This window comes from Triturus cristatus, chromosome 6 (assembly GCF_964204655.1).
Source record: "Triturus cristatus chromosome 6, aTriCri1.1, whole genome shotgun sequence".
Taxonomy (NCBI): domain Eukaryota; kingdom Metazoa; phylum Chordata; class Amphibia; order Caudata; family Salamandridae; genus Triturus; species Triturus cristatus.
In genome coordinates, this window is record NC_140589.1 from 1,335,589,187 (window position 1) to 1,335,612,294 (window position 23,108).

The following is a 23,108-nucleotide window of genomic DNA, read 5'->3' on the forward strand; positions in this document are numbered from 1 at the left end:
CGCTTTACAGGATAAAACAGAGTTGCAGTATAACTTTTATACACATAAGTCACATAACAAGGCATACAATGGTTGGTTCAAATGTGGTAAAAGTTAACAGAGATGTCAATGACTTGGTCTTCAGTGATTGATGATAGATCCTCAATTAATGAAAGTCACGAGTATTCGTCCACAATCACAATTAGGTGATGTCCATTGTCAAGTGGACTAAAAAAGTCAATGGCTATTCTCTCCCAGGCTGCTTCAGGAGTGATGAAATGTTTAAAGTGTGTGTTGAGTAACTTTTATAGAAAGGAAGTTGCATAGATGAGAGGCCTTTAATTCTTTTTCAACCAGCTCATTGAGATACGGAAACCAGACTCGGTATTGGAGAGGGTGTTTTCTGGCAATGATTCAACGATGTCCTTCAATGGAAAAAGTAATGAGCTGAGTTCTGATCCTTCGCTGGACGATGCACAGTGTTATAATTCTCTTATAATCGTAGTCCCCTTCATTCAATGCGAGGAGGCATCTTGGCATTTGGATTGTCAAATATAGATAGTAAAGCTTGATGATTAGTTGTCAGCATCAAAGACTATCCGTACAACAATGCATGGAAATGTTCACAAGCCCATACCTCCGCTAAACTTCCATTTTTAGGTTGTGAATAAATATGTTCTGTTTGTGATAAACTCTAACATGCATTTGTCACAATATGCCTTCGAGCATTTGGGTGTCCACTGTGCTGTGCAAGTATAGAACCTAACCCAACTGAGCTAGTGTCATCAACAAGCTCTGTATGAAGCTTTGGATTGAAATACGCCATTTCAGTAGCATTCTCAATGGCTTTCTTGATTTTCTTAAAACTGTTCTCATATTAATGTGACAAGTGAAATGAAACACTTGTTTTCATCAAATCTTTTAATGGAGAACTTACAGTGGCAAATTCTCGTATATATCTGGAACAGTAGCTGTCCATTCCAAGAACTGAATGCATCACAGAAACATCTTGTGTGGGATCCACATTTTACAGTGCTTGTACTTTAGCAGGATTGGGTGTCATAACCCCATCAAAAAAGATATGGCCAAAGAGCTTTAGCTTTGTCTTGTGGAACTCATATTTATCTGCATTCAAAGTCAAACCTGCATCAGCAAGTAAACAACATACTTGCATGAGGCTCTTTTTGTGTAGGTCCGAAAACCAATATGTCATCACTATAATTGAATGCATCCATAACAGGCAGTATGATATATCGAATGACGTATTGAAAAAGTTCTGCAGCTGATAACACACCAAAACTTGACACAGACACAGAAACGGATGCATCAACATCGATGAGTCAGTTTGCTTGTGCCTGCGTGAAATACCTTTGTGACAAATGTATGCGCCTTATTTATAATACAAGGCTCCATGGCACAAGGACTAATAGATGCGTCAGAAATTCTGATGCATCTGTTGGGGCAGAAGTGACGCATTGCTGGAGTTGGTCGTAAAACAGACTCAACTCCAGCAACGCAGCAATAGTAAAAGTCCTGCGTCAATCCTTATGCCTGGTCTGAGCATGCGTAAGGATTTTGATGCTGTGAAGTCGTAGAGTGACGATGTGAAATGTTGTACATTTCACGGTATATTTAAACAACAAGCGCTAGCTACCTGGAAAGGTTATGTGTCTTGTAGTTCAAAAAAAAAAAACAATTGTTTTTTAGGAAAAAACGTTTTAATTTTTAGGAAGGCCCTCACCCACCAACCTAGTTGGTGGCATGCTTCATCATCGGGCCCCACCTGAGGCACCGAGTGTGCCTCAGGAGTTCTATGACGCCTGATTACAGCGGAGCAGGTTTTGTTAAGTGAGTGTGCAGTGAAGTGATTTGTGTGGGGTTAAAATAAGCTGTCCTGGAGGTCCCAGTCCATTAATTTATTTAATGGGCCCCAGGCAGAATTAAAAACAAGGCTTTTGGGCGTGTTTGGAGAGACTTATGGTCTCCCACGTCCTGTGTGGTCAACTAGTTTCAGCCAGGCCACGGGGTAAAACATGGCTTTCTTCAGGACCTATGTTTAGAGGGGTGAAACAAGGGGCTAACATGTAGTGAGCACCTTATGTGAAGCACTCGCTAAGGTGCTGTATATGTAAGAGGAGGTTTTCCTCTCGGTTTGTACTTCCTAAATACAAAGGACAAACATCATGAGTCTCCGGCGGTGATCCGTGATACTCAACCAATTTGGTGTAGTCACTACAGGTGCAGCAGCAGATCCGGTGGCACTGATGTTGATGATGAAAGGTATCAAACAACCATTTACTTACAGTGTAATATTCTGACAATGTTTGAATGACTTTGGTGCCTTGGCATGTTGACTCTTCTTTGACGGACATTTTTCTTCACATGCGGCCAGTCCAAATATGAGCACACTTTTCTGGGGTAAATATCAACATGGCACAGCCATCTTCTTCACTTTCACTTGAAACTGATATAGAAGAACTGTTAAAAAATTATTTAGATGACAATCAACTTCATTCAGTGTTGATTTGTCTTAACTAATTTTGCCACGTGACCTGGTGGGTGCGCATCGAAGGCTGCTTCTGGAACATTCCAATGGCCATTTTGTCTTTGCACAATGATGCACTTGTTTTTTCCTTTGCTTTGCAAACCCTCACAAAAATGTTCTCCTTCCCATAGCCTTTAGATATCTGTCCAATGACTGGACATTTACCTTCATGTGGAAAAGAAAATCCACATCGCTGGCTAGCTGTCCGAAAAGGTATCCCCTTCAAGACATTCTGTCTCACCCACACAGCCTTAATGGGCAATACCCCTCTTTATATAAAGACCAAATGACGTCATTATCGGCCTTCCCATACTTTAATGTCTAGTGGCAAGGAGTTCTGATGGTAAAATTGCCCGTATGGTGGGATATAAGGGGGGAAAGTATTCTCATTTACAGCCCTTACCTCTTGGATAAAAACTGCCTCTCCACCTTCAATGCTGTGTTTATTTCACAATGTCCAGGATAATGTTGAAAACATGGCTGTTTTAGTCTCTAATCACTAGTAAGTGCTGGCTCATAGACAAGATATAACTCTGGGTACGATTTGTTGCACTTTATCAAGTTTTTATTAGCATCTGAAACCAAACTTCTTTTTCATTGTAGACTTCACTTTGTGTCCTTCAGTCTTTTGCTTTTGCTTACTTTTAACACTCATGACTGATTCATTCTTGGCACCTCCTGCCTCCATGTCAGCTGCTTGTCTATTGACACGCTTTTCAGCTCTGGCAGCCATTAACACTCGCTCCAGACTAAGAGATTCTCTCAGCATTCGTAGTCTGAAAGACACTTTTTTTCCTGATGCCTAATGTGATTTCGAATTGTAAATGCACTGGGTCCTTGATAACCAGGGAGCAGATTACAAGCCTCCTGTGCCAACAGTACATCACTTTCTGTGACGTACTGGTGGCGCATGTAACTGCTCCAAATTTACAAGGACAGGAAAAGCCACCCTGCGTGGCTTTTCCTGTCCTTGTAAATATTACCCCGTAACACGCAGCACTTTGCGTGAAAGGGGCGTTCCATGGGTGTTGCTGTGGGTGTTCCCACGCAACACCCATGGAACAAGACACGTTTCCAGATTTACAAGGAATTGTAAATCTAGAAATGCGTCTGAATGCTACGCCATCCCAGGGGTGGCACAGCGAGAAGCAACAAGGAGAAATGCTTTCATTTCTCCTCGTTTTTTCCTCTTTCAATGCGTGCTGCATTCTACAGCACACATTGAAAGAGGAAAATGCCTATAGTGATTGTTTTTGTGAAGGAAGGTGCCCCTTCCTGCACAAAAACAATCTCCCCATGACGCAGGCATCCTTGCACCATGGTGCAAGGGTGCCTGCACCGGCGCATGGCAGCAGTTTGTGCGCCAGCGCAGGGGAGGGCACAGGAATGCAACATATTATTGTAAATATGTTGCATTCCTGTGCTTTGGAAGTGTCGCAGCATGTCGCAGCCAAAGGGCTTGCGTTGCCACACTGCAGCACTTCCTTGTAAATCTGCCCCCAGGTTTCCAGTGCCATAATCTCTTTCCCCAAAGCACTGTACCACGATTAGCACAACTTCAGCTACCCCTGTATGTCCCAAGTAAAGGGTACCCCTGGTAACTAGGGCATGTGTACTGACGAGGGTCCTCTGGGGCCACCCCAGGGCTCCCTCACCAAGGCTATACACTTTGGCATTGCAGGTTGCATGTCTTGGTGAAGGAAAATCTGAAGAGTCAACATGGCACACAGTCCTGCTTGCCATGCCTCTGTCCACTGCATAATATATTGGTAAGTCACCTCTATTGCAGGAAGTGAAAATGAGAATTCGCCCATCTAATTAATGTTGAATATCTTTATTAAGATATATAAGTTACAGAGACCCCTTCCACAGACGGAGCACAAGTACAAGCAACTGCTTCTGGCCAAGCCTTCCGTTTCTCTCCACACCTCGAACTTGGTTACCACCCTACAGTTACAGATCTAGGTGGTTCTATAACCTAGGATACCACATCACCTCCCCATTTATAATAACTAATACAAATTGATAAAAACAAATTGAACATGTCACCCCATAAACCTAAGAAACTAAAGGGTAAGGGGTATGCAAACAAAACAAGCGACAGAAGTATTATATTTATACATAGTCATGAAAGCGAACAGGTCTTTTCTTTAACTGTTGAGGTCAGACATTAAACTCCTCAGGCAACCTCTTCTCTAAAGAGGTATCATCCGAACCCAATTCAGAGCTGCATTTGGATACCCAATTGAGATTCCAAATCTTATTGTCATTGGTTCCCACCGCATTCTTGAACAGTTTCCTCACTCTACAAGGCTTACTAAATTTCGAACTGTTCCCACTTTCCTTGGGGATATAATTTTGATCTAATCACCCACTTGCACTCTTTTTTCTTTAACAGCCTTCCTCTTGTCATACAACACTTTGGACTTCATTTTCTTTTCCTCTTCTCTTGCTTCCCAATCTATTAATACACCAACACGATCATCCACTTTCTCCCTTTTTTCATTGACCCAAGCAGGGCTGATTTCACAACTGGGTATTTTCCCTTTGAACAAGCGAAATGGTGACACACCTGTCGTAGAATGTGGCATCAGCCTGTATTCCCTTACTTTCTTCCTCAAACATTCAACCCAGCTGGTTTTGCACATGAGTGACAACTATAAACTCTCTTTCAACACACTTTAACAAAGCATTCTACCACACCATTAGATTCTGGGTGATAAAGTGCAGCTTTCTTGTTTCACACCCCTTTTTCTTAGAAATTCTTCCACCACAGCTGAAGTAAACTGAACCCCGTTATCAGTGAGAACACTGGAGGAAAAACCCTCTGTCTCAAAAAGTTCCTCTAAGAAACTGATGGCATCTCTAGATTCAATGGAACTGACCTCTTTTATCTCCAGTCTCCACGAAAACATATCCAAACATACCATTACATACTTATTGTGTGAGTTAACTTTCACCGGTCCAAGTATATCTAAGGCAATATCCACTGATGGTACAACAGCTAGTTCTCTAACAACCATCAGCTGCGTCCTGCACATTAATACCTTGTTACTCCTTGCACATTCCAAACAATCTCTAACTTCCCTTTCTATCATCAAGTCGATTGTGGGCCATCAATAGCATTCTCTGACCCTTTCCTTGGTTTTTGATATACCCATGTGATTAGTATGGGCATTTTTTACCAAAACACCTCTTAAATCCACAGGGACAAGTTTGTTTCCTCTTAGAAGTACACCATCAACCACAGAAAATTCATTGTGAACTTCCCAGAATCCTTGTACATCTTTGCCACACTTGCCTTTGACCAACAACCTCCTAATACCATTTTTAGAATGCTTCGCAAGCACACATTGTTCTCCAGCATCCTCTTCCATTTCCCTTCTTGTATGATACCTTCAGTCACTACATAGATGTTTATATTTTCATCATAGTCTTCAACAGCAAAGCTCTCCTCTAATAGCAGTTTGTCATCCTCTGACTCATCATACAACCTTGAAAGACAATCTGCCTGCAGGTTACTTGCACCTGGTACATACGTTAGTTCAAATTCAAACTCTTGAAGTGCAATCACTCATCTGCAAATACGACTAGAAATCTGATCAATGCATTTCTTTGCAAAGATCTCCTTAAGAGCTTTATGGTCAGTTTTTATTTCAAAATTTCTCCCCCAGAGGGATTTTCTCAGCGTTCTCACGGCCCAATAGACCCCAGAGTCCTTCTCAATGACTGAGTAATTAATCTCATCACCTCTCAGACCACGTGAGATGAAAGCAATTGTTCTATACACATTCCCAGATCTCTGCAGCAATATTACCCCCAAACATTTTGAGCTTGCCTCCGTCATGACAATAACGTCATCTCCTACAACAAAACTCTCAAGGTTTGAAGCTTTCTCCAAGCGGATGTACGACAGTACATCGCATGCAATTACTTTGCATGCCTTTTAAACGCATTTTTTAGCCCGCATGTTTTTAACACGAAAATGCATTTAAAACGGTGAACAACCTTTACAACGCAACTGTTACAACGCACTACACTTACAACAAAATTTTTACAACGCAAAATCCACTACAACGCATTCCATTACATAGCATGACACTACAACGCATGTTTAAAAACTACCTTTACAACGCATTCCATTACATCGCATACTACCTTTACAACGCATACCATTACAACGCAATCCAACACTTACCCTACTGTTGCACCCCCTGGAGTTAGAATAGTCATTTTTACCCCTATACTATGCGTTGTAATGGTATGCGTTGTAAAGGTAGTATGCGATGTAATGGAATGCGTTGTAAAGGTAGTTTTTAAACATGCGTTGTAGTGTCATGCTATGTAATGGAATGCGTTGTAGTGGATGTTGTGTTGTAAAAAATGCGTTGTAAGTGCATGCGTTGTAAAAGTGTGCGTTGTAACGACATACATCCATTTAAAACGCATGCCAATAACACACAGTGTTTTTATATTTAAAAACAATGTATTTGTGGGGGGAGACGCCCCACTCCCCCAACTTACCTTAAATGCATTGTATTGGCATGCCTTTTAAATGCATATTCGTGGTAAAAATATCCGCGCTAAAAAATGCGTTGTAAAGGCTTAACGAGGTAAAAACCTCATTGTAACGGCTGTTTCCCTCTCCAAGCCAGACTTTACATCCCTAAATTCAGCTTCACATACGTCAGACCATATAGATTCTATATTCTTCTTCAACAGAGATCTTAAGTTCACGGTTCTTTCTGCAAACCTGGGGACAAACTTATTATAGAACTCAGCCATGCCCAAAATCTTGACTAGTTCATCTTTGCACTTTGGAGATGCCAGATTGTTTATCGTATCAACTAACGCTTTTTGGGCCTGACTCCAGACCCTGTGATTAGATGCCCTAAGAATTCTATTTCATGGACACCGAACTTGCATTTTCCACATTTGAGGGTCAGTCCACATTTTAACAGTTACTCCAATACTTCACATAACCTCTTGTTGTGCTCTTGAACAGTCGACCCCGCCACCAATATTCCTTCTTGATATATTTTCACTCTTACCACACCCTTTACTATTTTCTCCATTGCCCTCTGAAACACAGAGGCAGCTGATATGAGCCCCAACGGCATTCTTAGGAATTTCAATGTACCAAAGGGCGTGGTAAAGGTAGTCAACTCTTGAGATTTTTCAGTGAGTTTTATTTGGTGATAGGGTCTAAGGATGAGAAACATTTTGCACCATTCAACATGCTAAGCATCTCACTAATGTTGGGCAGAGGGTAGTGATCCACCACTACAGCCTTGTAAAGCTCCCTCAAGTCCACACATAAGCGAGCTTCACCATTGGCCTTGAGAGCCATTACAATTGGGGCAACCCATTGTGAGGCTTCCACTTCTTCAATAATACCATATGCAACCAGTTTATCCAATTGTGCTGAAAGTAGGTTAATCCTTCAAGCAAACCACAGCATTGGCATTTGGATCTACGAAAACATATAGATCACGTTGGTGTAAGCAACTTATCAGCGAGTCCTCTTTCACAGAGACATAAATTTTCCCTGACATTATTGGATCTTTAAACTCAATCAAGCCCCAAAAATAACCAGCCAATTTTATTGGCTCTCCACCATAACCCTTGAGTTTTATATCTCGTTTCAGGAGCTTCACTTCATGTTTAAGTCTTTCTTCATAAAATCAAATAAACAACAAAAGAGTGCAGCCAACAAAAGAAGAGCCTGCAAGAGAAGTCACTCTTGTTTTTTAAAAGAACCCTCACTCACCAACCTGGTTGGTGACATGCTTCATCATTGGGTACCCACCAGAGAGGGCGAGTGCCTCCCTGGTGTGCTACGACGCCTGACTACAGCGGAGCGGGTTTATTTGTGATGTGAGTGTACAATCACTCAACAATCACTGCCTGCTATGTCATCCTGAACCTGCAAGGACTACAAGAACCCGGAGCACCTACAACCTTCAGGATATCACTGAGAAGCTCCCTTAGAGTGGAGATATCACTCCCCTGCACCCACACTCACCGATCCTGTGAAGTCTGGTTTGTCGACTTGCTGCTCCCCGATGACCTTGATGCAGCACTGAACCAAAAAGAGGTACAACAGCCTCAGAGGGTCAGATCTGACTCTCCACCAAGCTTGGAGGCACCAGGACCTACTGGAGCCCCAGTGTACCAATACCCGCGGTACCGGATCCCCAATAGTAAAATTCAAGAAGAAGTGTCCACTCTGGACTCCCAAAGCATCAGAAGCAATCACCCATTGAGGGACATTGAGACACCTGAGATCGCCTCTCCAAGTTGCCTGCTCCTGACCGCGAGGACCCTAAAGATGCACAATAGCTGGAGGACCTTTTTGCTCTGCACCTGGCCCCACCGGCCCGAGGACTGACTTACCAGGTCTGCTCCCATGTTACCCAGGCCCTTGCAACCTCCTCCCTCTAAGGAAACCCACCAGACCTACCTGTAAGTCTACCTGTGCAGTGCATTTTCAAGTGACTCCTTTTGCCTTTGCGCATCAGTTTCCAAGACTTTCATATGCTCCAGACGTTCTCCTGCTGGTACTTTAGACCTGGTCCCAACATCGAATTAAAATGAGAAGGTGAACTTCGTGAAAGCATTGCCTGATTTTATATGCCCTTTCCCCCCATTGTTTCCCATGGTGCGTAACTGCGCACAAAAGTGATGTATTTTCTGAACTTTGATCAATCATAACTCCCAAAGTATTTACCTTAGAACTGTGTTATTGGTCTTAAAAAACACATGCAAATAGACTCTATTTTTTATAAATTGGTCTCTGATTTATTCTTGAGAGTAGGTCTCATTTATTGCCTCTGTGAATAAAGCAAATGCTTAGCACTACCCTCTGATAAGCCTAACTGCTCACCGACTCTACCACAAAAAGAGCATTAGAATTATTTGCTTTTACCTCTGTGTACCATTTGGGGATTCTATGGACTCTCTGTACCGTGTAATTCCTTTTAGTATACTATATAGAGAGACAGATTCCTACACAGGCATCCATCAATAAGACATATAGTTTCTTCTTCATTAAATTAATGGAACTTACAGTGTTTGATGAGTGTGTTGAGTCTCATCACAAATTCGTCAATAGTTTTACCAACTTGCTGTCATTCTTGACTGTAAATGTATATTTCATAATCAACATTGGGCATTGGGCATTGGATTAAACTCGACATTCAAAGCTTCTTTAATCTGACGGTATGTGACTTCTTTGTCAGTTCGGGATATTTTCCTTATGACTTCTTTTACATCATCCTCAGCAATACGTTTGAGATATTTTTAATAATCTTTTTGTTATCAGTCTCTTCAAGTGCATCAATGAAATCATCGAATGTCTCTATCCAAGCAATCCATCTATCGCCAATATTTTTCTTTTTGGTTGTATCAAAAGGTGGTGGTGATTACAGGAAGGCTGTAACATTGTAACCATTTATGGGAGTGGCTGACATTGAGGGTGGAGCTTTTCCAGAAAATGGCGGCTGCCCCCTACGACATGGGCCATTTGCACTGTCTTTGAGGCCCGCCAATTGATCGACCTCCTTATTGTCCTGAATAGTCTGTGGAACTGTGACCTCCCTATCTGAGCCCTTCACTTTCTGGAGACCTCTGGAGTTGTTCTGAGTCACCATCTGGCAGCTTTGTTGGTGTGCCACGTCAGGTATTGGACAGCTTAGTCAACATAACCCTTGTGCTTCTTCTTGGGTCTCCTTTTCCAGTGTTGAGGCCGTAGAGCTCTGCTTATTGAGGCTCTGGTAAGTGAAATGACAGTATGCTTTCTGGTTAACCAGCTCTTTATGTATTTTATTCATATTTGACTACTGCAGTCTTTAGCACTTCTTTTCTCTATCTGTACGCATCCGTTTTGACAGTAACGCTCCGTATAATGTATAACTTAATCTTGTGTGGCAGCTCGGTACCTTTATGTATGGCCTGACCAGCAGGTTCTTGGCCAACGATGTGCAGATTCTCTGCAATGCTTTCGTTATCTTCAGCTACTTCACAGAGGCTGGAGCTGTGATTTGACTCCACATGCATTAAGCGTAGATTTTCATACTTCAACGACGGCACATGTGGCACGCACACACAGTTTGCTTGAACCAGAGCAAACTCTCTGGAAGAGCACTGTTGATCTTCAGGTTACGCATCCCCTATCTCCTCACCAATAGTAGCATCTTCCCCAGCCTGGGTACTCACCACTGACTACACCACATGTAACTTAGTGTTATACGTCTTTATTCATTTGCGTGTAAGTGCGAACTCAACATTCTAAATCAGCCTTCATTGCATTCCACTCAAACACGTACATCATAGCTCTGTGGAGCCCATCAGGAGCCTAAAGGGTTCCATTATTGCTAACTCGCAAGACACAACAATCCTGATGTTACTAACATTTTTGTTTGTGTAGAAATTAATTCTTCTTATTAACCCTTTCGCTGCGGCGGGAATTCCGCCGCAGCGCTGGGGGGTGCGGGGGGGGCAGCGCGGTGGCGCTGTGCTCATGACGGAGCCGCTCCGTCTGGAGCCACGGTTGAGCTGTGCTCATGACGGAACGGTTCCGTCATGACTCTGCCCATTTGCGTTGTCCCCCCGCACAGGCGGGGAAACAGCGCCGCGTAGGCGGAGCGGCCGCCAACGGCCGTGACATGACGGAACCGTTCCGTCATGAGCACACGGCCACCGTGGCTCATGACGGAGCGGCTCCGTCATGAGCGGGGAAGGGGTTAAAGTCAACCCTAACCATTGTGTTATGCTCTGAATCCTGCGTTTGTGCTTTTCCATACCAAGCACTCTTGAAAAATGTCTACCAGTATGGATGACAGGTTGTTATATTCCAGGTTAGGCCCATGTAGTGAAGCAGCTTATTTCTTATATTGTCCTAGAAAATAACATTTCAGCTGTGAACATTTGCACACATTTGCATGCATGAAAATGTTGCATTTGGTTCTCTGAAATGACTTTGCTTACACATCTATCTTTGCACAACATTATTATGATGCCTTGAAGATCATGTACTAGGCCTCTTTATGCACTATGTACAAAATGTGTTCTATCTTCATCCACCAGGCGACAGGGCTATCTACATATCCATAACATCGCTAATCTAACGCGTACATCACAAATGCTGCTTTCTATTATAAATAATGAGCATCCCAATAGATTGGTAGAGGAGGCACTTCAGCTGACACCGAGGGTCTTGGCATGCTGAGAATTCACCATGCAGTGGCCTGACATCTCTTGAGGGTTGTCCAGTTTGTGACCAAGCTGGGGTCCTTTCTTCTCTTCCATCAGGTAATGGTGTTGGATCATCCCTTGGGGGTGGCTTCTTAGCTTTACATTATACACACACTGTAGGCACACTTGTTGTAGGGTTCGCATCGTAGGAGTATGCTCGATTACTGCCTTGTTTTATATGCCTGCATACATACATTGCTTTAGCACCACGGTCAAACTATATCTAATATTTACGCTTTTGGTGCTTGTAATCACATTTATCTGATTCTGTCTATTAATCGTTGCAGCACACAAATTTTGTGCAAGAATAACGTTGGTTCAATAAATACATTTAAAGTGTCCCATTGTGCATTTTCTGTATATTTCTATGAGAATAAGTGATCACGAGTGGCTGAGTGAAAGGATCGGTGCTGTTTCCATGATCCCTGATGGGTCATGGTTGTCATGTTCAGTGGTTGCCAGAAGCAATTCACTCCCTGGTAGATTAGGGGGACTTATGGTGGCACTGTGAGCTAGCTGTTCTATAGGCCAACATATCCTGCGGGGTGTCTGGAATCAGTCTTGGCACCAAGCCCCAAGTTTATGTTGTCCAAACAATGTGCAGATCGAACAGATTAGTAGGAACTACACAACAATGTGATCCTAAACCTTATAGTCCCCTTTGCCTTATGTAACATTTTCTATATACTAATTTACACATGTAAGATTCATTGACTCTGTATGTGTGTGTGATGTCAAGTGCTCTGACACCCTACACAGGTATGAGAGGTGCTATAAAACAAATGAAATACATGTGGGAGAGTGGCAATACAGAGATGAGAGGCACTGTTGGAGGGGAATAGTGAGGGACTCAATGAGGGGCCCCAGCAAAGATTGTTGTATCCTGGTGCACATTAAGTTAATAATTTATTATATTTAAAAAACTTATACAATTGAATATATTATGACAAATGTGTTGTAGAATGTACAATTTCCCCCAAATGATTTTAGGTGGAGACACCACCCTGCAGCCCCCCTTTGTAGTGGCCAAGCTCGCTTGCTGCATTCGCTATGCACGTATGCAGACTGGTCTGACAAAATTTGCCACGGCTGCTTTGGGCTCCCAGTCTGGCCCTGGTCCTGGGCCGGACTACACACAGACTGGAGTCTTGGCCCAAAAAAGTCATCTCAGGCCTGCAACCAGACTCTAGGTATGTCAGATGTACAACAACTGTGGCAGACTTCATCCACTGTGCCTGGCTGTGCCCACCTATGGCTGGATACTGGGCCACGATTTTCCAAACTCTTTCTGAAATGGTCTGCTGGCTCTTGGTGCTATCGCCCAAATGAGCATTGCTAGGCTGTACTCTTACCATACAACAAGAGGACCGTCAATAGGTATCCATTGCCCTGTTGATGGCGAAAAGACGGTGACATACCATTGGGGAACAAGGACCAACCTGAAGTAAAAACATGACTTTTAGGACCTAACATATTGCCAGGAACAATTGAACACTTATTATCTACTGGTCCCCCCAAAGAGTGGATTGAAAGATATATGGGATCCCCTGCAGGACTACTTACACAAGCACAGAAATGCTGATCTTGATGGGCACTTAAAGTGACGCGCACCCTGTGACCCTTTACACTGTTTTGTCTATTTATTAAAATTCAATAAGAAAATTACAATTTATTGCAGAATTTACAGGGGTTACAGGAGTACTGCCAGGAAAATGACATCGTTGCAGTTTCCCAAATGTAGTTACAGAAGTCATTTTTATCTAAGCTCCTTCCATTGCAAAGACATTTACACATAAAAGAGGTGCATATTTGTGCATGTGTGATTATTTTTCAGTGATGCAATTTAACTTTACAATTTTAAAACAAAAATCTCTTTCTGGATGTTGGACTTGGCCCTTTCTTTAGGGTCAACCTCAAACATTTTGCTTTCACCATCCTGTCTTCTGAACCCGTTTCTGTTGGCTCTAGGACTCTGTGCACTTTACCACTGCTAACTAGTGCTAAGGTGCTTGTACTCTCTCCTCAAAACATGATAACATTTTCTTAAACCCAATTGGTGTATTTAATTCATTTATAAGTCCCAAGTAAACTGAGCTACATGTGCCCAGGGCTTGTACGTTAACTGCTACTAGTGGGCTTGCAGCACTGATTGTGCTACCCACATAAGTAGCACTTTAAACATGTCACATTCCTGTCATTACAGCCTGTGTGTGTGCAGTTTTAAACTGCCATTTTGACCTGACAAAATAAACCTTTTGCCAGGCCCAAACCTTCCTATATAAAACATAAAGGTCACTCCTAGGGTAGGCCCGGGACAGCTAAGAGGGCAGGATGCAATGTATTTATAAATTAGGACATGTACTTTTAACCCTTACTTGTCCTGGTACTGAAAAACTCTTACATTCGTTTTTCACTACTGCAAGGCCTACCTCTCCCATAGGATAACATTGGAATTGCCTTATTACAATTTATAAGTGTAATTTCCAAATTGGAAAATGTACCCAGTTCATGTTTGATGACTCCTGAATCATAACTTAAAAGCCATACTTAAGGTAAAGTCAGATTTTAAATTTCAATTCTGAAAGTGCCACTTTTAGGAAACTGGCATTTTCTTGCCTTAGCCATTTAGTGCCTTTAGCCTGACTCTCGTCACATGACCAGGTGTAGTTGACAGCTGAGCTTTGTGTATTCCTCCTAGACAGCCACCAGCAACATGGAGCATTGGTGCGCCTGGTTGGGCCATCACTGCCAGGATAGGAGGAAGGAGCTGGGCACAGCCCTATTAACACCTGAATAACATGTGTCCTGCCTCCACATAAACAGCTGCATAACCACTGTAATTAGTGTGGAGCCAGGACAGGGAAGGCAGGATGCCTGGGGACTTCAGAGGAAACCTCTAGTAGCTTCTCCCCACTTCAAAGACAAAATTGGGTATAAATACTGCACCTAAGACAACACCACTTGAGTACACTTCTGGATGGGTGGATAATCTGCCAAGAAGAAGGACTGCTGTACTGCTACCAGGACTGCCACTCTGCTGGACAACTGCTCTAAAGAATCTGCTGCTCTGCTTATAAGCTTGTACAATTTGGAAGATTCACCACTCCTTACGGGACATTTAATCACAACAAAGTCCCCCACCACAACTTTCCTTACATCAAAATCTGCTTCCTGTTAAAGGTTTTCTCTGCTTCCCTGTCATGCCACTCACTCTCACTACTGGCTGTGCTCAATCCTAGCTCATAATTGTTATCCCAAAGGGTTCTACTGAGGTGTTGGGATACCTTCCTCTTAACAGTTCAGACAGAGTTTTCCCTGTTGTGATGTGAGGCACAAACCTGTACATTTCAATTCTCTTTTTCACTTCCTCCTACCAATTTAATGAATTTGATTTTGCTAACATGACGGTTTCCTTAAGTACCCTATTAATCCTCTCCACCATGCCATATGTTTCTGGGTGATATAGCGCACACATTTTGTGCTTTAGTCCTCGCTAGAACTACCAAAAGAAAGTTGACAGCAACACGCACCAATGATGTAAATATAATTATACTGTAAACGATTAACTGCATACTGTGATTTTATTTGCAGCAGCAACCAGCATGACCTTGTACATATAAACAATGCACGTGTTGTAAACCATTGGCCCCTTATGCCCTCAATAGTCACTCAGGCTGTTGCCCCTTGCACTCACAAGAGCCTCTCAGGGTGACACGCATGCACTTGTGCCTGTGTGTGATACCCACGATGTATGCTGTTGCCCCTTGGCTCGCTCATGAGTCTCTCTGAGGTAACACATGGGCACTCACACATGTAAACGAGCACAGTGAAAGCTGTTGCCTCCCCTGCATATGACCTGACACGCCTGTCTCAGAATAACATAAGCTGCCACTGCCCACCAAACAAAAATCAGTAATCTCACCAAAACACAAGTAAAGTCTTAAGGTCTCCGTGGCTAAACTGCCACATCTTATCCATCTAATATTTAGAAAGACTCTTCCCGGTGTGTTGAGATCTCCTCATCATGCCGAGTATGCCAGTGTAGCACTTCCAAAAATTCCACCATTAGGCATGAACGTGTAGATTAAGTAGGATTCTTTACTAATAAAGGAAGATCTCATCCATCCACCTCACAGCTTCCTCTGGGCAACCGTCACCCTCTAACATTCCATCAGCTGATTTGACATAGGCGGTTCTATGCTCAGATTGGAGATGACATGCACAGCGTTATAACTCTGAGACAGCTACCCAGCCACCACACTGGAGCCAGGGCAGGGAAGGCAGGATGCCTGGGGGAATTCAAAAGGAAACCCCTAGAAGCTTTTCCCCCACTTCAAAGACAAAACTCGGTATACATACTGGACCTAAGACACCACCACTTCAGTACACTTCTGGACCATTGAATACTCTGCCAGTAAGGACTGCTGTTCTGATACAAGGACTGCAACTCTGCTGGACTGCTGCTCTAAAGAAACTGCTGCACTGCTCTACTAACATCCTGCTTGCTGCCCTCCTGCCTGGGAAGAAGAACTGGACCTGCAACTTCATCTTGAACCAAGGACCCCAGTGTGACTCCAAGGGCTAGTCTGCTGCCTTCTTGATCTGAGCCTCAGGGACAGAAAAGGCTCCCCAATGAGCTCCCGGACCCAGCTGCAGTGGGTTCTTTGCCCCCAAGTGGTGCCTCTTAGTTCCTGGACCCTTGGTGTGGGTCACAAGTGTGGAAATCAAGCTTTTGGGCTCTTCGTAACCATTCCCATTTGCACCAAGACAATGCCACTTGCACCAAAAATCAGCAAGAGCCGCCACCAGCCTGTCTCTTTGCACCAGAGCATCAACCGCCCATGGGTGATTGCCAATGCAAAGCTCCACTCTCTGCAATACTTGTCAGCTCTTCATGCCACACTGACAGCCTCCTGTGAAGTTCTCCTTGCTCCTTGCAACTCTCTCCAAAAACGGGGCTCTTGACACATAACTTGAGGTAGTAAAACTTAAGTGGGACTAATCTGGGACTGTATCCGACCTGTGGCCCATCCTGGTTGGTCTGAACTTTTGACTTTGACCCTGTGCAGTGTGACCAAATGGCCGCAGTTGACACTTTGTGCTTTTAGGCACTATTTTGCACTTTCTATAAGAAATGCACAACTCCTGTTCTACTGATTGTATAGTTGCCATTTTGGTCTTGTTTTATTTATGACATGCTGCTCTAGGTTTCAAACTTGGTGTGGGATCCTTTTGTGTAGTGTTTTCACTGTTTAAGCATTTGAAGGGCTGCACAAATACTTTACATATTGCCTCTAAGTTAAGCATTACTGCACTGTGCCAAGCTACCGAGGGATTGAGCACAGGTTAATTTGGGGTTTGCTTGTGCTTTACCCTGCCAAGGTTTGTTTTTGCTGCTTGACCAGTCCTCTCACCTTAGTCAACCAATACCTCAATTTCTTAGAGTGGAGAAAGTGTTATTCCTCTGGTGAACCCCCTTCACCTATGTGCCTTGCAGCAACTTGTGAATGACCACAAACTCATATGTTTCCAAGGCTTCTCAGCCCTCGATACGCCACTACTCTCCTCTGCGAGCAGCTTAAAGGTAAGTAAATCACATTGCAAGTGTATATTCAAGTTCATTTTAATACCAAATATGAATTTATACTTGTAAGGCATTGAGGGTTGATTAAGGGCAAGTTGCACCTCTGCCTGCAAAAATTATTTAAGAGGAAATTTAAGTTCTTGTTCATAAAACAATCTCCTACTCTAATTATAAGGTGTTCCAATCCAAAGTTCTCCCCTTGGTCTCCATTCAGGAGGAAGGCTCAAGTTTTCATTTGCTCCAGTTGTCAATCAAAAGAGCTATGAATTTGCATCCTTATTTTCTTATTAACGTTTAATGTTCTTGCTATCAACCCCGTCTTTATACTGGATGTCTTTTCTGCACATTGACAAATTGCCCATTCAAGTTAATCAAGACTGGGTATTAGAGCAAAAGATCCCAAGCAAATTTTGCACCTCTCTAGAAAATAAGTTGTACACACTTTTCACTTTTATTTCTCTTCCTCCTAGTGTTCTTTCAGACACGTATTTTGGTAAGATGATGCTTGTTGTTTTTCTTACCAACCAGGTTTGATGCCCTTTCTATTATCCATCACACAACAGGATGGCTATTGATGGCATGATTTGCCACTGTGCTCTCAGCATGCAGGTCACAGTTCCATACAAGTTGACTGGATGCTTGTAGAGGCAGCGGTCGGGTTCTGGACTTGATTAATGTACAGGAATCCGCCGACTGCTTTAGGTGGGGCTGCCCTTGTGGCTTCTATCTAGCAGGATTTTTAAAGAGCTAAAAATAATTTCTGACTGTGTGAGTCAACAGTAATTGCAACATTATGGTGAGAAGATTGTAATTATCTCAGGAGACAAGCATGTGTGGACATCCAAAAGCAGGCACAATTTTGTTGACGTGTGGGCCCTGAGTCAAGATGGCAAACAGAAAGGATGTCTGAGATGAAGCTCCACTGAGCCTGCAATATCTAACAATGAAATGTTCCCTATTGTCAAAAGGTACCATTCCTGCAGGAGGTCACAAAGATGTTGGAATCCTTAGCCTTTTTGGTGAGCAGCACAACAGTAAAAGCCTGTGCAGTGTATATGTAGCCTGTAGTGGAGAAGATTGGCTTCTAAGTATGCAAAACGGTGGAGGTAGAACAAGTCTGATGAAAAGAGATGCAGTCGCCAGGAAGATCCCTGTTGTGCATGAACAGAGGATGGTGAAGCAGAGAAACATGAGACTTTGGAGTCACAGTTATCTAATGAGGAGCTGCAGCAGGTTCCCATGGGCACAAGACAGTAAATGAACAAAGTGAGCTGACCCGCAAGTGGATCTACAGGAGAGTGGTACAGCAGAAACAAACTTGTGAAGTGTGCATCCTGGTAGTAGTAAGGAAAAGGATTCCCAGCACAACGACTTACAATGCAGTGGATTTTATTGCGGAGGGGATAGAAGTATAATGGGATAAAATTTGAAAGAGAGTCTCAGAATGGGTGAATATGTTGTCAATGAATGTCATGATGTATGCAGACCCGACAACGGTAATATCAGTAAATGCAATGTGAGCATATGCCACAGCTTGTATCAGCACAATGCCCGTCAATGCTATGTCAATGTATACTGTAACTTAGGCCAGCACAGCAGTGTTGACATCAGCAGTAACGATACCAATGTACATTATAATCCTTGCTTGTACACTAATAATATTGTTGCAAAGAAGGACAATGTCAATGTACATTCTGATCAGAGCAAACATAACCTTGTCAAAACCAGTACAAAAAATATCAATGCACAAGATGACAACTGTATGCCCCATGATGACAATGTCAATGAAAATGACACCAATGGTTGCCATATTATTTTTAGGAGTTCCGATGAACTCACATCATTGCTTTCGGATTCACCCAAGGTGACCTCTCCATCAACCCCATGTGCCTTTTTTTCCAAACGCTTCTTGTCTTTCCATTTGTTAAGGTAAATTCATATCCGAGCAACAAGAGTAAGAGCATTACGGGAGATGTCTGTCTAGAGGGAGGCACGAAGAGGGTAGATGAGGAACCTATGGGAGGCAGAGATTGATAGTCTAATGCTTCATAATTGGTCCAGAAACACTCTCACAACCTTGCAGGCATAAAATGAATGCTTGCTGCATTGAAATTTGTAAAACTCTGAACATGGAAATAAGATGGGTACTTTGGACAGCATGTTTAAAAGGTTTTGTGAGGTACCTAAGGACTTGCAACAGTTAGCATTCTAGACCAACATGTGTACAGTTTCCCTTGAAGGCATCGAGTACTGCATGAACGAACCTCATAATACACATGACTAAATATTAGATCTGGCTAACTATGGGCTGGAAACATTGTTCTTCCTGAGACCTTTAGCACAATTCCCTTCCTTAGAGAGAGGGTACGTCATAGAGAAATTATTCAGAATAGAGGTCTTACTCTTCAGAAATACATCAATGCCTTCAAGTGCTAAGACTGGGTAACAGACTAAGCTTCACTCCCTTCCACAATCTTGGAGCACAGTCAACAGGTTCAGAAAAAATGAAAAAATGGCAACTCCTTTAGTGCTAGGGCTAGCCAAGGGAGACCTCATGTTCTGTTAATATGAGTTGATAGAGGGCTTTGATAGATGCATGACAGCTATTCAAAGACATCAGAAGACATATTTTCGACCTTAAGAATGACACGTCTACAGCAGCTGAACAATTTAATATAGACCGTGTTCACAACAGAGTGGGCCACCACACTTACCATACACAATCACGATTCATACTAAACTGCTGCTTGGTAAATGTGAAGATTTAAAGAATGGGTCAATGAGGAAGTTTTTGACAGAAATCTTAGAGAAAAATCAATAGTTGGTGGTGATTTCTAGGGGATCCTAAAGGAAGAGTCATATTTTCTACAGAGATCAAAAAGCATGTGTACACAGACAAACTTGCAGGCCTGCCCGAAATGCCAAGAGTCATATAAATGAAAATATGTTATATTGTACATTGTTGTACATTGTATATTGTACATATTTTACAACTACGAAACACCTCTAAATACTTCATAGCGCCAGGGTGACAGAAAACATGGTATTATTGAAAAGCCGATTAAACAACAGAGACACATTTTAATACTCTGAGAAAATTTGAAGATTGGAAATAGTTTGCACACTTAGGAGCATATTTACAATGACATGGTGGAGCATGGCGTTAGCTTACTTGACACGCTCTGCCACTTTAGAAATGCAAGGCTCCACCATATTTACAAGGGCATATTTAGAACCCCCTATCGCCACAAGAACATCACTTTTAGTTCCGTTACTGAGGCGATATGTGCTTCGCCTTATTCACAATGCAGCGTTAAGCCCCTTAGGGGCATATTTACACCGAAGTGACGGAGTGCCACGTTAGCTTGCCTGTCTTAATGCCACACTCCATCACTTCAGAAACGCAGGGCTGCTGCATATTTACAACAATATGGTGTAGCCCTGCATATCCCCCTGCGCTGGCGCTAAACTTAGCAGCCTAGCCCCAACACAGGCGCCCTTGCACCAGTGCAAAGGTGTCTGCATTGAGGGGAAGATTGTTTATATGCAGGAAGGTGTCCCTTCCTGCACATAAACAATCTTTAAATGGTGTTTTATAACTTTTATGTGTGCTGCTTAATGCAGTACACATAGAAGTTGCAAAAAGTCTATTTTTTGGTTGTTGATGTGCAGGAGGGGTCACCTTCCTGCAAATAAACAATCAATGGCAATTTCCTGTTTCTATGTGTGCTGCACAACGCAGCACACATTGAAACAGCAAAAGCATTTCTCCTTGTTTCACCTGTTTAAAGACCATGTTTTCCCTGGTCTTAATTTTGGCGCTGCCTCTTTTTTACGGCACCCAAGGGTGCCTGCGTTCATGCTAGGCTGGTAAATTTAGTGCCAGCACAAGGGGAAACGCTGGGCTGAATCACACTGTTGTAATATGGTACAGCCCTGCGTTTCAGAAGTGGCGGGGCGTGCTGTTAAGCCAAAGAGGCTAACTCCATGCTCCGCAATTTCGTTGTAAATATGCCCCTTAGAGTGAGAGAGTTGCATAGGGAGGTTGATGAAACCAAAATAACACTTCCATCTAAGCAAACTTTTATGTGCTTAGGCATTCTCAAGAAATATTAGGAAAAGGATCACACAAATGTACACAGGGATGAATCCAGAGCCACATAAAAACATGGGCGCTTCCAAAGATGGATCTACACGCAGTACATAGCATCTTAAAAGGACTTCTCTGTTTAATGAGAGGTCGGTCAAAACAAGTGTCACATGGCAAAATTCTGAGACAATGTGCAAATCTCACGTTTAACTTTCCTAGCAAGGCCCCATTTCTTGTGGCTAGCAGGAGCCAGGGCAGGAGCCCAGCCTGTCCCTGACCAACTGAACCTCAGTTTTATCTGAGTTAATTTTGACCCAATGGCCACCAGCCAATCCCAGTTCTTCAGCATGCAAATTTGAACGATTTTATCAACAAAACCTCTCTGCCAAGCCAACTAATGAGCTTGTTGTCAGCATACATGTAAACATTAAGGTCATGGGAGTGGAAACGTCTGTCCAAAAGCACAATTAGATGTAAAATAAGGACAGGAAGAGGTGATATCCCAGCAGACTTCCAAATACAATTAAAGGCTTTTCGGAGAAGACAGATCGCAAGGCAATACGCCTTCATATACACTTTATAGGCAGCAACTTTAAAAAATCTGTGCTTCTGCCAGCCTAGTAAAAAGGAAACCATTCAAACCTATCATCAATGAACATTTGGCTGAAATGGTCAACTATAGGAGTTTCTTTCTAAGCAGGGTTGCAATTTACATTAACTTCTCAACTTGCCTAATGAAAGTATGTCATTCCTCTGCATTTTGGAAGAGGAAGAACAAGATATACTGATTGTGACAGAGGACAACTAGAAAGTAGCTGGCGAAAAGAAAAAGGACTAAGGCTTATTTAGAGCCTGGTTGCTGCCCCACTGCCCTACACATCAGCATGTTTTTTTACTTCTGCTCTCCTGGCAGTAGTCCAATGGCCGAATTTAGAGAGGCAGGCAAGGATCTCTGTGTCTTTAGTAGGCTCGCGTCTGTTCCAGCACCATCGAAAGGGCTGAACATTGCTAACTGGGTACAATGTTTGAGATGCCGCCAAACAAAGTTTTTTATTTCCTAAAAAAACAAACTTCTAATGCAGGTTTTCTGCCAATACATTGGGCCATTGTGTATTTTCCTTACCAGTGACCATCATTATGACGTACAGGAACTGAGCAGGATAAATTAGTGGCCATCACTCGGCTCTAAATAGGGCTGGTGAGTGCTGTTTTGACCTGGAGGCCCAGTGGTGGAACGTTTGGCAGACTTTAGTCAAGTATATGTGACATCACACACCTATATGAACTATATGTAGGATGTATGACATATCTCCTACACACACATCCCTTCACAGTGTTGTACTGATCTTGAATATGGGAATGAAAATGTGTATCCAAAACATGTTTGTAGGAGAGTGCCCCTTTCTGTATGGTCACCCCTGTTTTGTTTGACTTGGTAATCCCAAATTGGCAAACATTTTACCCCATTATAAGTCCCTAGTATATGGTACTAGGGGTACCCAGCGCAATGGTGGTAAAGTGGTCCCCAGGGCTCCAGCATGAGTTTGTGCCATGCTTGGTCACCCATTCAACCTACAGATAGCTGGCCTGCCATTGCAGACAGCGGGAGCAGTGCAAACTGCTTGAATCCCACTGTGCCCTCACCATGTGTGGCA